This window comes from Mesocricetus auratus, unplaced genomic scaffold (genome assembly GCF_017639785.1).
Source record: "Mesocricetus auratus isolate SY011 unplaced genomic scaffold, BCM_Maur_2.0 Super-Scaffold_6723, whole genome shotgun sequence".
Lineage (NCBI taxonomy): Eukaryota > Metazoa > Chordata > Mammalia > Rodentia > Cricetidae > Mesocricetus > Mesocricetus auratus.
In genome coordinates this window covers 15,368,477-15,386,773 of record NW_024429183.1, presented here as the reverse complement: position 1 = coordinate 15,386,773, position 18,297 = coordinate 15,368,477, and the positions used below count along the sequence as shown (strand labels likewise).

Here is an 18,297-nt window from a genome sequence, read left to right as displayed (position 1 = left end):
ACCTGCTGACAACCTCAGAAATATGTCTTGTTTCATTTTCAGATTTTTAAGAGGAGTTACATAGGAAGCTTGTGGAATCCTGATGAAACTGCTTTAGCAGAAGAAGGGGGTGGGGGTAGTCCTGTCTCACTCGCACCTCTGACTATGACATGTAGGCTGAGAAGAGGCATCTGCCAGGCAGGAGGAAGGAGATGAGAGCGACTCTCCTTTTAGAGGATGGCGGACTAGCAGCAGAGCTCCAAGAAACTGGCCTGCTTCTTCTGGTCAGCGATTCCTCCAGATTAGACGGTGGGCAGCAAAAGCGGGTGACGCTTGTCCTAGGGTGCGTACTATCACGGTCATAAACACCACGGCCAAACACAATTTGGGGAGGAAAGGGCTTATTTATTTTATCTTATAGCTTATAGTCCACCATCAAGATAGTCAGGGCAGGAACTCAAACAGGAACGTAGGAACCGAAGCAGAGGCCGTGGAGGAGCGCTGCTCGCTCAGCTTTATACAATGCAGGGCCACTTTCCCACAGGTGTCACTGCCCACCGTGGACTGGGCCCTCCCACATCGATCACTAATCAAGGAAACTGCCCACAGCGCAATCTGATTGAGGCATTTTCTCAGTTGAGGTTGCGTCTTTCCAGATGACCCCAGCTTGTATCAAGTTGACAAAATAAATAGACAGACAAACCCCCGAACACAACCTTCCTTGGTAATTTCTGCATCCGTGTCTTCCTCATCTCTCTGTTCTGCCCTTCGTAAAATACCCTGCTCTTCCAGAAGCAACCGTTCTGCGAGCGTCCTTGAGGTTTGATTCGCTGGGAACAGACTCTGTCCATATGGATACAGTGGCTCGAAACATGGTGCCAGGCCTGGGGAGCTGGCTCATTTGGTAAAGTGCCTGCCTTGCAAGCATTCGGACCTGAGTTTGGATCCAACAGCACCTGCATAAAAGTAAAGTGCTACAGTGTGCACCTGTAACCCCAGTGCTGGGGAAGAAGGACAGACAGTTGCACCCTGGGAGCTCATTGGCTAGCCAGCCTAGTCAAATTGATGAGCTCCATGTTCAATGAGAGATCCCATCCCAAAACACAAAATGGAAAATGACTGAAGAAGATGCCTGGTGTTGATCTCTGACCTTCACACACCTACCCACATGAATGTGTCCATAAACCACATACACACACATGCATACATACACACAAAAGCCACACACAGGACCCCCCACCCACACACACCATCCTTATCAGTCTTGGAATGTCATGGATCACAGTATCTTTTCTAGCTGTTTCAGATGCTTGAGTCACCTTCTTAGGTACCTGTCACCATCCTGAAAGATCCTTCACAGTTGCAACATACAGTTCATCTCCAGATTTCTGTAAAAAAAAAAAAAAAAGAATCTCAGCTAATTCATCCTTCTAGCATTTTCTGTGAAGCAAACAATAATTAAGATCTCTGTTTTATGGATGGAAAAACTGAAGTTGTTCACATTTCCCACACCCGGGGGGGAAAAACACTCTATGTATAAGTGCAAAGAAAACTTGGAAACCCTAGGACCCTTCCCCTCTCTCCAAACTTAGCCTTGTCTCTTTTTATTGTCCATAATTGTTTCCTTGTGTCATGGTGGGAGTGGGGCATGCGGGAAGCCAATGGGAACAATTACCAACAGAAAACCAGCCAGTTTTCCCCCAAAACGGTCATTTCCCAAATGAACTTGCCAGCTGTGGAATATGAAATCACACCCTCACGGGCATATCGGCTACTTCCTGGGGCCTGAGGAAGCATTATGGGGGCAAGTCGGATTCTCTTGACCTTAGATTCTTGTCTGGCCGTGACCTTGACACCCCTCTTCTGAGGAGACAAGGGACTCTTCCAGGGAAAGCTTATTTCAGAGTAGGTGTAAGACAGTGGCGAGCCACTTATCATCCTTCTACGCCTCCTTTGCTTGTCCTGATGCAGTACCAGGGAGGCCAGCAAGAGTTCCAGGGCCTAGAGACCACAGTACTTGGTTACTGCACTCTGAAGGACAGCCCAAGGCTGCTCTTCATGATTCCTTCCCTCTTTGCCACAGAAGTAAAAGAAGAGATGGAAGGGTCACTCCCAGGAGTCAAGTAGTTTCTCAAGTGTGATTCACAGAGATATGGCTACATGAAGCCAGTCCCCTGCCCTGAACACTCTCAAACCCAGCCAACCTGCCTGGAAAACCAACCAGCTGCTTTATACCCAGCTAACATATGTAGAGCCATGGAAATTAAAGACAGAAAGGGGCCTATTAAGTCTTCTAGAACATTCCCTAGGACCCAGTGCAAGCTGGTTCCCTGTTACCCTTTTGTTAGTGGTACGTAAGCCCTCATTTCAACTTTCCCAGTCAGTGAACACAGGAAAAACAGAAAGTGTGTTATCTGCCCACCCCAGTGAACAATGATCATATGATTCGAATTCCCCAGGATACTCACTGGCCTTTGGTACAATGAGGAAAGTTTGAACTTCCCAAGGCTTATACAAGAAGGAAATAGAAATTTCTAGAAGGTAGAGACATCCAAGAATGACTTTTACCCCTTTTCTGCTAAACATTATAGCATACTGCCTTCTGGAAGTATCTAGACAGTGGACTCTCTGTAAGTAAATTGCCATTAGGAAGAAAGACAGAATACAGGTGTTTCAGAATTTATTTTGAAACTAAATAAATCTTACCTTCCAGGTCCATATCCTCCCCTCATTCTTCGTGTTCCCTTCTACCTCAATTGGCAGTTAACTAGACAACTTCTGATTGTACACAGCATCAAAATGGAGGAAATATGTTCAGAGATGTCGGGGTTTATTTCAGAACACACAGTACCAAATGATATGAGAACAAATGCAGGCATCTTCCCAACAGCATGATGCAGGTTTCCTTAGGAACCTCTGTTCTTTCTCTCTGAGCCAGTGAGAGGGGAACCGAGTTAGCGCCAGGGTTTCAGGTGGGAGGGCCTACCTGAGACTAAACAGGAGTTAGAGAGAGCTGCAACCCAGGACAAACAGGGAATATGACTGACAATCATCTTTTTCCTTTTCCATTTTTATGTAATGGGAAGAGTTGCTTCATGCAGTCCTGTTTAAAAATTCCAAATCTGGAAGCTGGTGGGATAGGCAATTTAGTAAAATTCTTTCACCATGAGCGTGAGGACCTGAGTTGGATCCCCAGAACTCATGATTTTTGCTGTTGTTTTGCTTTGTTGTAAGCCATAGTGGTAATGTGTGCTTGTCATCTCAGAGCTGACCAGGCAGAAATCCATACATCTCTGGGACTCAGTGGCCAGCAAACATAGTCTTCATGGAGAGTTCCAGGCCAGTGACAGACCCTGTCTCAAAAAAAAAAAAAAAAAAAAAAAAAAAAAGAGAATGGACAGATCCTGAAGAATAAAAGGTTAACTCTAGCCTCTAACTGCATGGACACACACACACACACACACACACACACATCACATGGACAAAGTGGCACCATGAAACATAAAAACATCACAACCAAAAAGGACAAATAACTACATCTAAATAGGACCACCTACCCAATTCTGGTCTAGAAGATGAGATCTGTTTTGACACTGCTGTTGTTGATGTCATTGTTTTGAGACAGACTCTCACTAAGCATCCCAGGCTGGCCTCAAACTCAACATCCTCCTGCCTCAACTTTCTGAGCACTGGAATGATGGGTATAAGCCACCACATCCAGCTGAGACCTTTTGTCTTTGATAGATCATATAAGCAAAGCTGTACTTTTAAAAGCCTGAGGTTTGACACTTGGGCCAGCATCACACTGTTCTGAAGCCTCAGTCCCCCCACTCCCCACCTCAGGCCTTTCCAGTCCCCCCACTCCCCACCTCAGCCATTTCCAGTCCCCCCACTCCCCACCTCAGGCCTTTCCAGTCCCCCCACTCCCCACCTCAGCCATTTCCAGTCCCCCCACTCCCCACCTCAGGCCTTTCCAGTCCCCGCACTCCCCACCTCAGCCATTTCCAGTCCCCCCACTCCCCACCTCAGCCATTTCCAGTCCCCCCACTCCCCACCTCAGCCATTTCCAGTCCCCGCACTCCCCACCTCAGCCATTTCCAGTCCCCCCACTCCCCACCTCAGCCCTTTCCAGTCCCCCCACTCCCCACCTCAGCCATTTCCAGTCCCCCCACTCCCCACCTCAGCCCTTTCCATCCCACACGCTCCCCCACTTCGGCCCTTCCCAGTCCCCACACTCCCAATCACAGTCCTTTTCTCTCGCCTCTAAAATATTATCTCATCCTAGCATGGCAAGCTTTTTTTAAGTTCAGTGTCAATAGCTAGTTAGGAGAGGGCAGAGGGTCAGGGATTAGGACTCCAAACTGTCCCTGATGCTTCTCTGTCGGCTGAACTGCTATTTGTATCAAGCCAATGGGGGAAACATCCCTCTTTACTATCTGAGAAAAGATCAGAACAGGGAAATGTCAGTTTGAGAGCTGACAGGAGTTAGATAAGAATGAACTAGAAATGAAGGCAAGAAAGAAAGAAATGCTGTCACTCAGAGAACTTTCTCATCTAATGTTTTGAGACAAATATGTTTCCTGCTGAGTGTGTAATTTTCACACACAATTGTCCCTTCCTCTACATCTTTCCCAAATGTGCTGCTTGAGGCCTGATTTGATTTGATTTGTTTCTCAGGTCTTTCCAAACCATGAAAAGATCTGGAAGGGGTCAGCCTTGCAGGCCTAAGAGCTGAGAGCACATTCGTTCCCACAGAACTTCTGAGACCTGAAATGGTGTCCACTTTCCAATGTGTGTATCCATTTCTATTAGAGACATGGCTGGGAATGGAGGGTGGAGTGCTACAGATAGAAACTGTGTGGCCATGTCTGAGTTTCCATTTCATATCTGCTTAGTAAAGGCTTGGAGATAAAATAGTGGACATTGTTTCTCTTGCTCTGGCTTTCAAATGAGGGTAGAAACAGTGGGTAGAATGTGGTGTGTGTGTGTGGAGTGTGTGTGTGAGTGTGTGTGAGTGTGTGTGTATGTGGAGTGTGTGAGTGTGTGTGAGTGTATGTGAGTGTGTGTATGTTTGAGTGTGTGTGTGAGTGTGTTTATGTGGAGTGTGTGAGTGTGTACGTATGTGTGAGTGTGTGTATGTGGAGTGTGTGAGTGTGTGTGTGTGTGTGTGTGTGATGCCTGGTATACTGTGCTATTGCTCTACCCCTTACACCCTTGAAACTAGTTCTCTCACTGAGCCTGGAGCTTGGCTGACAACCAGCCAGTTCTGGTAATCCCCCTGCCTCATATCTAGCTTTTTATGTGGGTGCTGGGGATTGGAATGCAAGTCTTGACGCCTGTGCAGAATGCACTCTTACCTCCTGCGCCAGCTTTCCAGCCACTATGGTTTTTGGTTTTGTTTTTTTGAAATGTAGCAGCTTATCAGTAGAGGAAATGGCCAGCGTTTTAAAACATAGCCTGCATGAAACATCAAAAAGGAGCCTGTGTTAAAAGCTTTCTTCTTCGTGAGGACAAGGACAAATCCTCTGATTAGCAAAATATTCAACAGTTGAGTGATTTTCTAAACTAAAAAAGGAAAGAAAACTTTATCGGGAAACTAGAGAATTGCCTACAAGTCATCCCTTATAAAAATTCACTGTCAGGGCCAGCCCCAGTGCCTCAGCTAGTGCTGCCTACAATGTTTGGTGTAAATTCTCCAAGCTTGCCAACTCTGTTTCCCGCTACGACAGGTAGGAGATAATCAATCAATGCTTGTCAGCGTAACTTGTTGAATTTGATTAAGGAAGGAGATACAGTATTTTTTTTTTTAGATTTAAGTTTAAAGTCCTTTTCTCCCAAGAATAACTTCACAGATACTAAATCCTCTTGCTTCCTCGTGCTCACAAGTGGATTTCATATTTTAATTAGAGATACTAGATAGTTTAGAATGTTCCAGAAGGACAAGAAGAAACTCCACCCTTGAATGCTAACAAAAGTATCTGTAGGAAAACTTTTCTTAGGAAAATCATCTCTACTATAGGCTTAGCCCCTACCCTCTCCCACCCCACCCCTATAGAGTCAGCTCCTGCTCTACTCTCTGACCAAGCCCATTTGACTAAACTCCTGCCTTGAGGAGTAGCGGGGTACCTCTTGGTTTCAAAGAATGCAGGCCATAAACAGAAAGGAGTTTTACTGGTTCATCCTCAACTCTTAATTTTATTATTAGTGTTTCCATGCAGGGGACAGCAAAAGGGCAGAGCTTAGCTATTAAAGTTGTGCTTAGCTTTCCAAGCATGGATTCCTGTCATCTGTGAAGGTCCTATTGGTAGCTACATGGATGCTGCTTCTCACTGCCAAGGTGTTGACCCTTGGTCACTCTGAAAATGGATGTTTAGGCCTCTGCTTCTTTGCCTGACCTGACGGTGGAGACTGTGAAAAAACGTCACTCAGCACATGGAAAACTCTCCAGCCTCAGATGGAACAAGGCACATGTCAAGGCTGAAGGAAAGCTTGGCCACATCTTAAGGAATCTCCGTTCCACTGGGGAAGACAGGAAGCAAAGACCTGAGGACTGGCGTGGTCAAGACCAAGGACACAAACCAGGCCTCTTCCCAGACACATGGCTCATCCCCAAGGCCCAGCTCCCTATGGACTCGTGCTTCGGCAGAAGTTCAAATTTGCTGCCAATTCCACAACTGCTTCCCATTTAAAGGGTTCCAGGTCACCGTACTGAAGAGCCACAGAGCAACAACACAAGATTGAAGTGCTCCGTGGACTGTGGACTGCCACAAAAAACAAAACAAACTCGGCCTCCTTGGCTGGAGAAAGCCAGCCAATGCCATCCAGTCAGAAACATACCCTGGAATCCAGTCTAGAGGAAGTTCTGAAGGTCAGAAGAGCCAAGCTCAGCATCTCTGAACACAACTTCCTTTAAAAAAAATAGTGAAAGGATAGTTCAGAATTTTCTAGAACTGAAAACATGTGATGTCTGCCTTGTCAGTTCCACCACCTCTAGACAGAAAATTTACCCAGAAACATGAAAGGACAATACTTCATAATAACTCAACTTTAAGATCTCTACGAACAGGGAAGCAAGCCAGAGTAATGAGACAGACACCAACCAGTCACTACGACCTCTTTAAAGGCAAAATCAGAGCATCTACAGCAGCAGTTCTCAACCTTCCTAAGCTTGTGACCCTTTAACACAGTTCCTCGTGTTGTGGTGACCCAGACATACAATTATTTTCAATGATACGTCATGACTGTAATTTACTACTGTTGTGAATTGTGATGTAAATATGTGTGTTTTCCAGTGGTAAAAGGGTCATTCAACCCTCAGAGGTTGAGAACCACGAGTCTACATGCTCTTGTTGAGGCCTTCTGTGCCCCTTCTTTTACCCAGCTCCAAGGACAAAGTCAGGATTGCATGGAACTCATCCAGATCACTCCATATATCAGCACCACAAAAAACAGACATCGGACTCCAGAGGGACAGGACGCATACCCTCACTCTAGCCTGACAAAGCCACCTGAGCTGCATGTGAAGAAAATGCCACCTGTGCCTTGGGTGGCCCCTGGGCTGTGTGTGCACACATTTGGATGTTGACTGCTTTCAGTCCGCAGTTGCCTCTCAGCAGCTTTACACGGTCTACAAAATGCCCCACCATGCATGGCAACCTCGCAGGAACCCCAACACCCATCTCTTGTGACAGCCATCCCATAAATGATCCTCCCTGCCCCTGTTTATCATGAAACCCGTTTGTCCTACGGTTTTGCCTGTTGCCATCTGAGTGAGTGTTGCACAGCCACAGCCAGAGGAATGAAAGGAAAGAAAAGCACTGCAGGATGTCAGGGCGAAACTTGACCCAAAGACCATTTTGAGGTCATGGAACCGTAGATGATGCTGCACAGCCCCCTGCAAGTTTCCCTTGTCCATCCCACAGAAACGCATGCTGCCCCTTAACATATCAGAGGAATTTGGGGTGATTGTCCTACTTGCTCAACCAATAATGGCAAAAGGTAATTCATGGGACACTGCCAAATAGGACACCCTTGCTTCCCCAACCCCAAAGGGACCTTTTCCCCCAGATACTTCAAAATCCATTTGTCTTTCCTTTCTTATTAGTATATATTAATGATATAAATTAATAGCTGTCATTATGACACTCTAATACATGTGAGTATGTACTGTACTCTGGTTATATACACCCACTAACGTGAAATAACCCTTACACACTCATGGTTTTGAACTCTTGGCCCCCAACTGGTGGCAATGTCTTGGCAGATTGTGAAACCTCTGAGACTATGGACTAGCTAGTGGAAAGAAGTTGCTAGGAGGGAATCTTGAAGATATCAGCTTCCTGTTGCTACCGAGAACACCGTTTTCTGTTCCTCTGAGATGTGAGCAAGCCATGCCCCAGGCTCCTGCAGCCTCCCACCAACATACCTTCCCTGCCATAGTGGACTTCGCCTTCTGAACTATGAGCCCAAATAAATCCTCCCACCTTGAGTTGTTTCCATTGGATCAGAGGGTCCCAGCAATAAGAAAAGTAACTGATATGATCACTCATTTCTGTTATTCAAGAATGCTAGAAAGAAGTAAGGCCTGCCGGGTGGTAACGCAGCATGTAAAGGTGCCTGCTCCAAGCCTGGTTACCCAAGTTCAATCCCCAGGATGCACATAATGAAAGGAGAACTGACTCCTTCAAGTTGTCCTCCGACCTCCACATTCAAACTGTGACCTGGGGACACACACACAAATAAATACGAAAAACTTAAGAGTCAAAATGATAGTAGCCATGCAATAAACTTGGAGAAGCCAGACTAGAAGAGTTAAGCTTGGGAATGGTGACATGAACATGCCAAACTGGCAATCATTACGAGTTGCCAGCCTTCTATAAGGGTGAGTTTAATGGCCACCTGAGATTCCTTCACCAGCCTTCAGCGTCTAAAAGCTCAAAACCTCTGCTGGCAGCCAACATATGCAGAGCAGGCAGACTAAGACTAGCCCCTTCGGGTGACTCTCGGTCAGACTTGAGAGTAAAATGTGGGATGAGTAAAAAAAATAAGTCCCTTGTGACTGGAGCTGAATCCTGAGTCTCTACCCGGTTGTTTAACTGCCTGATGATTCCATACGTGGTAGCAAGTCTGAGCTTTATGGAGCAAGTTGCTCTCTTGGTGACCCCTGAGTCCAAGAGTTGGCTGGAAAGAGAAGTAACTGGCCAAAGTTGGGATGGATTCGCCTGGGCTCAGTCCCTGTGGGCTTTGTTCTTCAATCTGTTTATACAGTTTCCCGTAGGAGTCTGTAATTTTAATCAGTAAATATCTCCCTTGATTTATCACCTTCTATTGACAGAGTGGTGATTTAAGCTTCAGTTCTAATGCTGGGCCTGCTGTGCATGTTTTCCCCCTATATGTGCCCCACCTCTGTTTGATTTTTCTCAGTCCTCTTAGGTAATTGGGCTACCTCTGACACCCTTTGTACGACAAGGCTGTGGTCAGGGGTCAGTGGGTTTCCCTTTCCAAAGTGCAGAATGCTCTAGCCAATCACAATGCAATCCCATCTTGAGTTTGCCAGAGCTGGAGCACACAAACCACAGACTGATAGGACCCAGTGGATTTTAAAACGTAGACAGCCACAGTGTTTTTTAAGGACACTGCTATTCTCCCTAGTCCCCTAAACAGTCTGGAAACCCCACTCACAGTTTTAGTTTATCTGAATTGAGCAGAGAGACCTTCCTCTTCAAGCTACCTGGAGACACCAATTGTCGTAATAGCAGATTGAGACCTCTGTAAACATGAGTTTGCACAAGGCCTGAAACTCAGGTCTACAGTTTTGTTTGTTTGTTTGTGTTTGTTCATTTGTTTGAGACATGGTCTCCCTATGTAGCCCTGACTGACTTGGAACTCCCTATGTAGACCAGGCTCTTCTTGAACTCACAGAGATCCTCATGCCTCTGCATCCTAAATGCTGGGATTAAAGGGATGAGCCACCACACCCAGCTCAGTTCTACTTTTTATTAATGTACATATTTAGTCTATTCCTTATTGTTACTAGTAAACTGTTACTACCATCCTTTGGGCTTCATAGTGTCATGATTTTAATATATCATTTGACAATAAATGTTCAAGATCAGTTTGATGGTCAAGATAAAGGAATGAAGACATATTAATCATAGAGCTAGGTAGTATCAAGATTGCCTTGGTATTCCCCAAAGTGGCACATGAAGTGACAGTGTCATTTGTAGTTCCACTACTAATAGGAATGGCTAGATACTGGAGAATTTTTAGATTCATAAAAAGAAAAAAAAAGAAACCTTACTGTAAGTGGAAAGGATAAACTGAGCCTCCAAATGATAAAATTAATATAAAGCAAATGACCTTTGGTTTCAAAACTCAAATACTAAACCACCAATAAGGGCAATGTCTGCAAATTTAAGTTTCATGAGGATATGCTACAAGTTCAGATGTTTACAAGCTCCATAGCTGCTGTGTGACAGATGACTAGAAAATATTAAAGAAATTTTAGGTTGTGTTCACAAGTTTGATTACCTACAGCCATTATCACATAAGACATGTCTTTTGTTGACAGTTTTTCATGGTTGTATTCCTGTAGTCGCTACAAAAGTACCTCAAATCTCAGAAGCTCAGCTAGGTATAGAAGGGAAGGGCAGAGGGGAAATACATGGCTGAATGGACAATAATAGAGTGAGGTGGTTTGAATGTAATTGGCCTCTATAATCTCATAGGGAGTGGCACTATTAGGAAGTGTGACTTTGTTGGAGTGGGCATGGCTTTGCTGGACGAAATGTGCTACAGTGGGGGTGGGCTTTAGTGTTTCCTATGCACAGGATACCACCCAATGTCTCTGTTGACTTCCTGTTGCCTACAAGAGGTAGGACTCTCAACTACTACTCCAGCACCATGTCTGCCTGTACACCCCCATGTTCCCTATCATGATGACAATGGACTGAACCAGTGAAACTGTAAATGTTTTCCTTATAAGAGTTGCATGGTAATGGTGTCTCTTCACAGCAATAGAAACCCCAACAAAGACAGAGGGAAAATCAACTCAGTGGTCATCATAGATAGAGAATATTATATTAAATTTTCAACGTTACATTTGAGAGTGGATATAACAAGTTTGGAAGTATATCAAGAGAGCAATACCTCATAAGAGAAGGATTTGGGAATCATGCCATAGGTAAATAAGTTTTAAAATTTGGTTGTTACACTTGATCTGAAAGAAAAAATGGCCAACAAGTATTTGAGAAGAGGGCACTGGGAAAGAGATGATAAATTCCCTTCAGACTAGCAATGTTAGAATTTAATGCCAGAAGCAACTGGCAGAAGTTATCAGTCCATAGATTCCACTTGATATCCTATTTACCTAGAACAGTGTTGAGTACACAGGGGGAAGTAGGCTGGCAAGTCCCTCTCTTAAGGCTGTTCCAGGCTTCCCTTATCCAGAGCAGGGCTTCTTTGTTTGTGCCTCCATAACTTACAGCCAACATGACTTCTATGATGTTCTAGTTAGTATTACTTCACATGGAAGTCTCCATCTATGTCTCCTTTATTCAGTTGTAGATTCCTTGAAAACAAGTTTGGGGAGATGGCTCAGTGGTTAAGTGCTTATCAGTCAAACATGAGGACCAGAGTCTGGATCTCAGAACTCATGTAAATGTTGGATGGGCATGGCAAAGTACCTGCAATTCCAGCCTAAGAAGATAGAGATAGGGGATCTCTCTAAGCAAGATAACTAGCAAGACTAGTCATATTGGTGAGCTCCGGGTTTGTTTGAAAGATACTGCCTCAATGGGTAAGGTGGAAGAGCAATGGAGGATTATTGCTGACGTCATCCACAGACCTTCACATGAGTGTGCGCCTATGTGAAAGCACATCTACACATACATGTGCCCACATGCACACACACACACACACACACACACACACACACATATGAAAAATAGTGGTAGGAAAAGCAAAACTCCTGCAAACAAGGCCCATGCCTTTCTCACTTTTTATGTCTAGTAGACCCTCAGCATTCACTTTACTTCTTGAGTTAAATAGAGCTCGGCTACCTCACTGCTTCAAGTCTAACAGCAAAAACTTGGTTGTTCTTGATTTAAGTACACTGATAATAAGAATTCACCTGAAAGAAGCACAACACCATCTTTTCTTCCCTCAAGCTCCCGCAATGAAATTCTAGAAAGTTCATTTCACTGTATCCCATTGAACTATTACCCACTCAAGCATCTACAAATCTAGTGGTGTTTTTTTTTTAATGCGTAATGGAAGAGGTCTTGATTGTCTTCTTCTTAGAGAAAGTAATCAATATTTGGACCACCCCTAGTAACTCAAATCATTGAACATTTTCATCCATGAGATATCCAAACTGTATCTTCTGATCATACAATGGGGTCAGAGAGCTTTGAATGTGCAAATGAGAGAAACTGAGTCATTTGACCGTACAAGTCTTAGTAGGACCCAGAACTAAAGACAAAGATACTTACCTATATGCTGTATCTGCGAAAGGAAAGGATTGCTTAGATGGAAGGCCAGTGCCATTTCTCATTATTACATCATGCCCTCGTGGTGCATTAGATGAATGTGGGTAGGAGGGTGGGGCCATCCCTTCAGCGAGAAGACATCTCTTGATGTCTAGCTGTTGTCTGCCCTACAGTCCATCACACTACCACATTCCTTCCCAAAGGTGAAGCATGCTGGGGAGTGGAAAGTGAGATGGCTTCCAGAGAAGTAATTAGCAAAGTGCATGGAGGCTAAGAAGAGAGAAAGAAAGAACTGCAGGCTGAATCAATAAATAATAAAAAATTCAGTCGAAGGCATTTTCCATATTGGTACTCTTGTCTATGAGAAAGAAAGAGAGAAAGGAAGAAAGCAAGCATGAAGGATGAAGGAGGGATTCGGGGGCCAGATCAGGTCATCTCTTCTAATCTCAGGAGACACAGCTTCAGGAGCATACTCTGTGCACCCAAGATGGGCATGACGAAGACCAAGTCTGAGAGGTGGGATTTTTCTTCCACCTGACCTGAGTCCTTCAGGTAGGTGTGTGAGACACCTGTTCCTGGCTATTCCTGGACTAATTGCCCAGGCATTGATCTCTTAATGGTAGAGGATGAGTTAATTTATTCCCAAACTCTTCTAACTTGGCAGATGAGGAGTTATTAGTCATTGGACTCACTCAGTATATTACATATTCTATTATTTATCATTTACATATAAAGGAAAGTGTGAGGCTCTCAAAAGAAAAACTGGCCCAGGAGCAAGAGGGAAGAGCAGAGAAGTGAGAGAGAGATAGGGGCAGGGGTGGGTGATTCAGAGATTTTTTCCATTTCCAATCTCACTGCCGTTAGCAGGTCAGTAATGGCGAAAGGATGGGAAAACAGATAAGTAACGGACTTGGCGAGAAGAATGTGATACAGGAGATAAGGAGGGTGGCTTTGATGTTAGAAGATGAAAGGTATAAAGCTCTCTCATTCATGCATTCATTCCACAATGCACTAGATAAGGATATTAAATATAGGTCTGCTCCCAGGTAAACAAATAGCATGTAGTCACAAGTTAGAAAAAGTGCTATTATGGAAATAAATTGGGTGCTATGGGAGGAAATAATGGGAATGGGGATTAAATTTGTGTGAATAGACTAGTCAGGGAAGACTTTGGAAAGGTTAACATTTAAACTTGAACTTGAAAGATAAGGAAAAGTCAGCAGTACAAAGAGAAAAAGAGAATTGACAGAGGACTTTACAAAGGCCTTGAGTCAGGCAAGTCCTTGGCAAATTCAGATTGACAAATGTTAATGGCACTTCTGTTTATGGAGCAACTGCCATTAGGAGACACTGGTACAGGTGTTGTGTGTGTGTGTGTGTGTGTGTGTGTGTGTGTGTGTGTGTGTGTGTGTGTGTGTGTGAGTGTGTGTGTATGTGTGTGAGTGTGTGTGTGTATGTGTGTGAGTGTGTGTGTGAGTGTGTGTGTGTGTATGTGTGTGTTCATCCCTCCTACCTCTGTAAAAGGCATTGTTATTCTTCCACTTTGCTGGTGAGAGAAACAAACCAGCATGACTTCAAGATCAAGTAGAAGCAGACAGGGACCAGCATGGTTTTCAGTAGGGAGCTGGGCTTAATCTAATATGGATTTTGTAAGGATCCCTATGGTGGTTATTGATAAGTGGACTTCAGTAGCGCCCAAGAAACAACGGATGGGCATTGAGAAGGAAGGCATGGTGAGTTTCCAACAAGGGGCCTTGTGACTGGACCAAGAAGCTTCCAGTAGATTGGTGGAGGGAAACAAAGGGATTGTAGGCATATTATGACTGTGTTGAGGGATGAGAGACAGCCAAACAGTGAGGACACAGAAAGAAAACACATAGATTCTAACCTAATCCCAAGTAATTTCTACCATTCAAGAAAATGAAGCAGGGGTTGAGAAACAGAGTCCTTGAAATGAGATTTTTCAGATATGTCACCAGTATCCTGACTCATCCAACCCATGGCTGTCTCATTCCCCTGTATTCCTCCACATTTTTAAGCAGGGATACACAAACACACACACACACACACACACACACACACACACACACAACCTACATGATCCAGCAACCAGTCAGATCATCAAGTCAGCTTCCCTCTAGGACCAAGAAAGAGAGAACTACCATCCAGAAACTGCAACTAGAAAACAGAAAGTCAGGGTTGAGGGTAGTGTTATCCCAGCAATGAGGAGGCAGAGGCAGGAAACTCAGGAATACAAGGTGAAGCCAATGTTGGCTACATAGCAGGTTCTAGAGCAGCTTGAACTACATAGCAAGACCCTGTGTCAAAATAAAGAAAAAGGAAAAAGAAATGCATGCCTTCACACACATGAACATAACAAAACTGTGAGCACAGCTCACCTGGGGAAGAGGGTTCCCCCTAGCCTCAAGCCAATCCTCTCCCAACTCTGTTGAAGGCTTAGAAGACACTCCCACTATCGTACACTCAGAGCGTTAATTTGTTTTCAGAACAAGGTCCAATGAAGGAAGCAAAATAAATAAACAAGGATTGGATGTTCCAATTATTTTAAGTCGTTTCCACCCCAACACCATTCCCAAATCTTACAGAAATGAAGACCTTGCAGAAGTGGCATGAGGGAGGGCCTTCTCATTTCCCTCTCCACAGATGTACCACAGCCTGGTGCTCCCACTCCCTGGGATACAGATACAGGTGGATACATACCTAATCACATTGTGCCTTTGGCCAAACCTGTGTATAAGTGCCTGGTGAGTGTCTGGCTCGGTGGTTGACTTCAGAACAGTAGCCACAGCATATTCCCTGAGGACTGCCTCTGAGTTTCATGTGATATAGTTGTTCGTCTGGGTTTTATAGAGAACCAGAGGTCTTGACCCTGGAGTACACCAGAGCACAGCCTTGTTAACAAAGTGTCCAGAGGGGAAAAAATGTTAAGGGAAACTGGGAAGGGCCTGCAGATTACAGTCCCTTCGTTCCAAGGAGGCCCCAAACATGCTCCCTGGGTGTGGCCTTTCAAACCAGCAAAATCAACTCCAGATATCTGAGGGAGAGCGAACACAGTACAAATGTGTCAAGAGGAAGGAAAAAAATTAACTGCTAATATGATCAAATGCAAAGAGAATACGACAAGCTGTGGCTCTTCGAAGATCTCTAGAGACAGCTCAGAAAGCACAAAAGTCCTTCAGTGGAGGTAATGAGGCGCATCTAATTATATTTAAGAAAGAAACATCGAGGATGACCCTAAAAGCCTCCCCCGCCTTTTCCCCAAAAAGAATCAATTGAGTCTAAACGCTAAGCAGACAGGGATGGGGCGATTTCAGAGCAAGCGAGGAACTAGACAGCATCACGGGAAGCGACGTTGTCTCTTTCCCAGAACTGAGAAAACTCTTACACCATACATCCTTCTCTGCCTATTGTCTTTTAATTGCCACCCCCCCCAAAAAAGTCCCAGGAAGAAGCAACAGGAAGAGGAAAGGGGGGAAGAAAGGAAAGGAGCATGGGGCAGCCCCCGCCATGAGAAATCAAGGCAGTCCAAATGACATCTGACACCGCCAGGCCACAGCTGAAGAACAAGGGAAAAGTTTTAGGGCGACTGTCATTGACCCATAGTCCTTCACTCCTAACCTTTCCCTCCAACATATGTTTCTCATTTCCTTGCTTATAGCTGGTCCAAGCTAATGATATGTGTTTTGGCCAGGGTCCCGAGCTCGGCATACAGCCGGTCTTGTTCTCATTGTCCAGGCTACTTACAGAAACCTCTTTCTCTGTGTCTTTCTCTCTCTCCCTCTCTTGCTCTCACTCTCTCTCTCTCTCTCAAAAAAAAAAAACACATCTTTAAAGAACAGTAAATATGCAAAGCAGCCCCCATGATCTACACAGCTACCATCTTGAACATGGCCCTCGCCACCCTAACACACCCCATCAATAAAGGCCTGAAGAGACTGCCCACGGGTGAGGGGTAAGTTCAACACAAAAGCAGTGGAAATTCAAACAAATTGGCCCATTAGAGTCTCACACAGCTATAAATACAGCTCGCACAGGCTATTTTGAGGGACGGTGGCATGGGAAAGTTCGGCCTGGAATCTTGAGTCTGTCAAAGGAGACAGATCTCTTCCAAGACATGGGAAGAGGACAGACCCAGCACTCACTCAAGCAGGGCAGGGAGGAGGAGGGCAGGGAACCAGTCCTCACAGGCTTGGGCAAAAAGCAAGGAGGTAAGGCTGTTTGGCCAGGCCTTAACCTGCCACAGGACGCCAATGTTCAACACTTGTTCTCTGCCAGTGTCACTCAGAGAGTCACCAACCTCTGGAAAAGCTAGACATGCCCTTTTGCTCCTTAGGGGTCAATGGACCAATTCGCTCTTCCTGAAGGACCCAGCAGGCCAGAGGAGGAGGGGTGGGAACCAGTGTGTCCTGGAGAGTCAGGGCAGCCCAGTCTGAAGGAGACATTTCTGACGAACTCTGAAGGAAATTTTGAGGAGTCTGCTCATTTTGCCCATCAGACCCTAAGGAGTGGCATCTATTGTGGATGTATTGTGAAATGTGGGATGCTATAATACATTTGAGGAAACTGGAGCTCATAAATGAGAGTTAGTAAAATGTACCGGCAGACAATTCATATGCAAATGTCAAGAGCTGTTTAACATGTCCCTCGGGTCTGTCAACAGATGGCAATGAACTGCTAGCCGTTAGGAATGAGTAAACACAGAATACACATCTACTTAGGCATCAGGTACCTGTCTGTCCTTTATGAGTGACTTCTCCTTCTTGGTCCTCTTGCATCCTGTGAAGCTTCCAGCTAGCTTGTCTTCAGAACATATACCCAGAGCAAGCACAGGTTCACTCAATAACACTTTGAACACTTACTGTATACCAAACACTGTCTAAGACATAAGGATCACACAGACACTGTCCAGGCACCTTGGAACTAGAAGCCCAATTGGTCTATCCCTGATCCTACAACAGCCTGCTTTGTGTCCGTTGTCCCTGTGCAATTATTATTAGCCCTACTTTTCACCATCTAAAGTTTGGATGCTAACTTATATGGATGCTATAACTAGAGTCCTTTCTTTAGAAGTCCTATTTGTGTGTGTGTGTGTGTGTGTGTGTGTGTGTGTGTGTGTGTGTGTATTCCAATACACAGAAATGAAAGGGCAAAAATACAGCATCCTCTATTTTAGAGGCTCTTTGTAACTTACTGAAGCCAAAAGAGGATTCCCAAATTATCAAGTAAATGGCTTTAGCAGATTAAATTTTAATTAGTTCAGGAAAAGGCTTCACTGTATTCTGAGCTGGAGTCCGGGCTATGTGCTATAATGGAGCTCATAGTTGCAGATGTTTTAGGCTCTGGATTTTTCATGTTGTGTCTGAAATGTCAAACTGGCTACTGTCCCCCCCTTACCAGCTGGAGGCACACAAGGACACTTGTCCCTGTAAGGCCTGGAGGGGAAGAGCCAGCACAGATTACCATGACAACACCACTTCCTGAAAGTCTCTGACTGACACTTCCTGGGGAGACAGGAAGTGAAGACAGGAAGACTCCGAGGTCATTGGCTTCCCATGTCCGGCTTTTCCCACTTCCCAGACTCCTCTGAGAGTTGGCATCTTCTAGCTGTGTTCCGTGCTTTCACCTTTCCAATTCCCATCGTAAAGCTGTTCCCATGCCCATCGGACAGAGCAGCAATCAGGGGACAAAAGTCACCTTCTTCCCAACAGGCCACAGGGATCTCAATCATACCTCAGTAACAAACTACATACAAGTAACCAGTGAGAGGAAGAGACGTGGAAAAGTTGTGTGAGTGGTTCCAAAGTAAAAA

General features: G+C 44.9%; 1 long non-coding RNA gene across 1 annotated transcript; it reads right to left on the bottom strand.

The window, feature by feature from the left end:
- Nucleotides 1-382: 382 nt before the first annotated feature.
- On the bottom strand, nt 383-17,382 carry LOC121136635. Its single transcript, XR_005873678.1, has 5 exons — nt 17,218-17,382; nt 5,337-5,436; nt 2,966-3,332; nt 1,230-1,367; nt 383-935 (listed from the first exon to the last, which is right to left on the bottom strand). It is a non-coding gene; the product is annotated as an uncharacterized LOC121136635 (long non-coding RNA).
- Nucleotides 17,383-18,297: the final 915 nt, after the last annotated feature.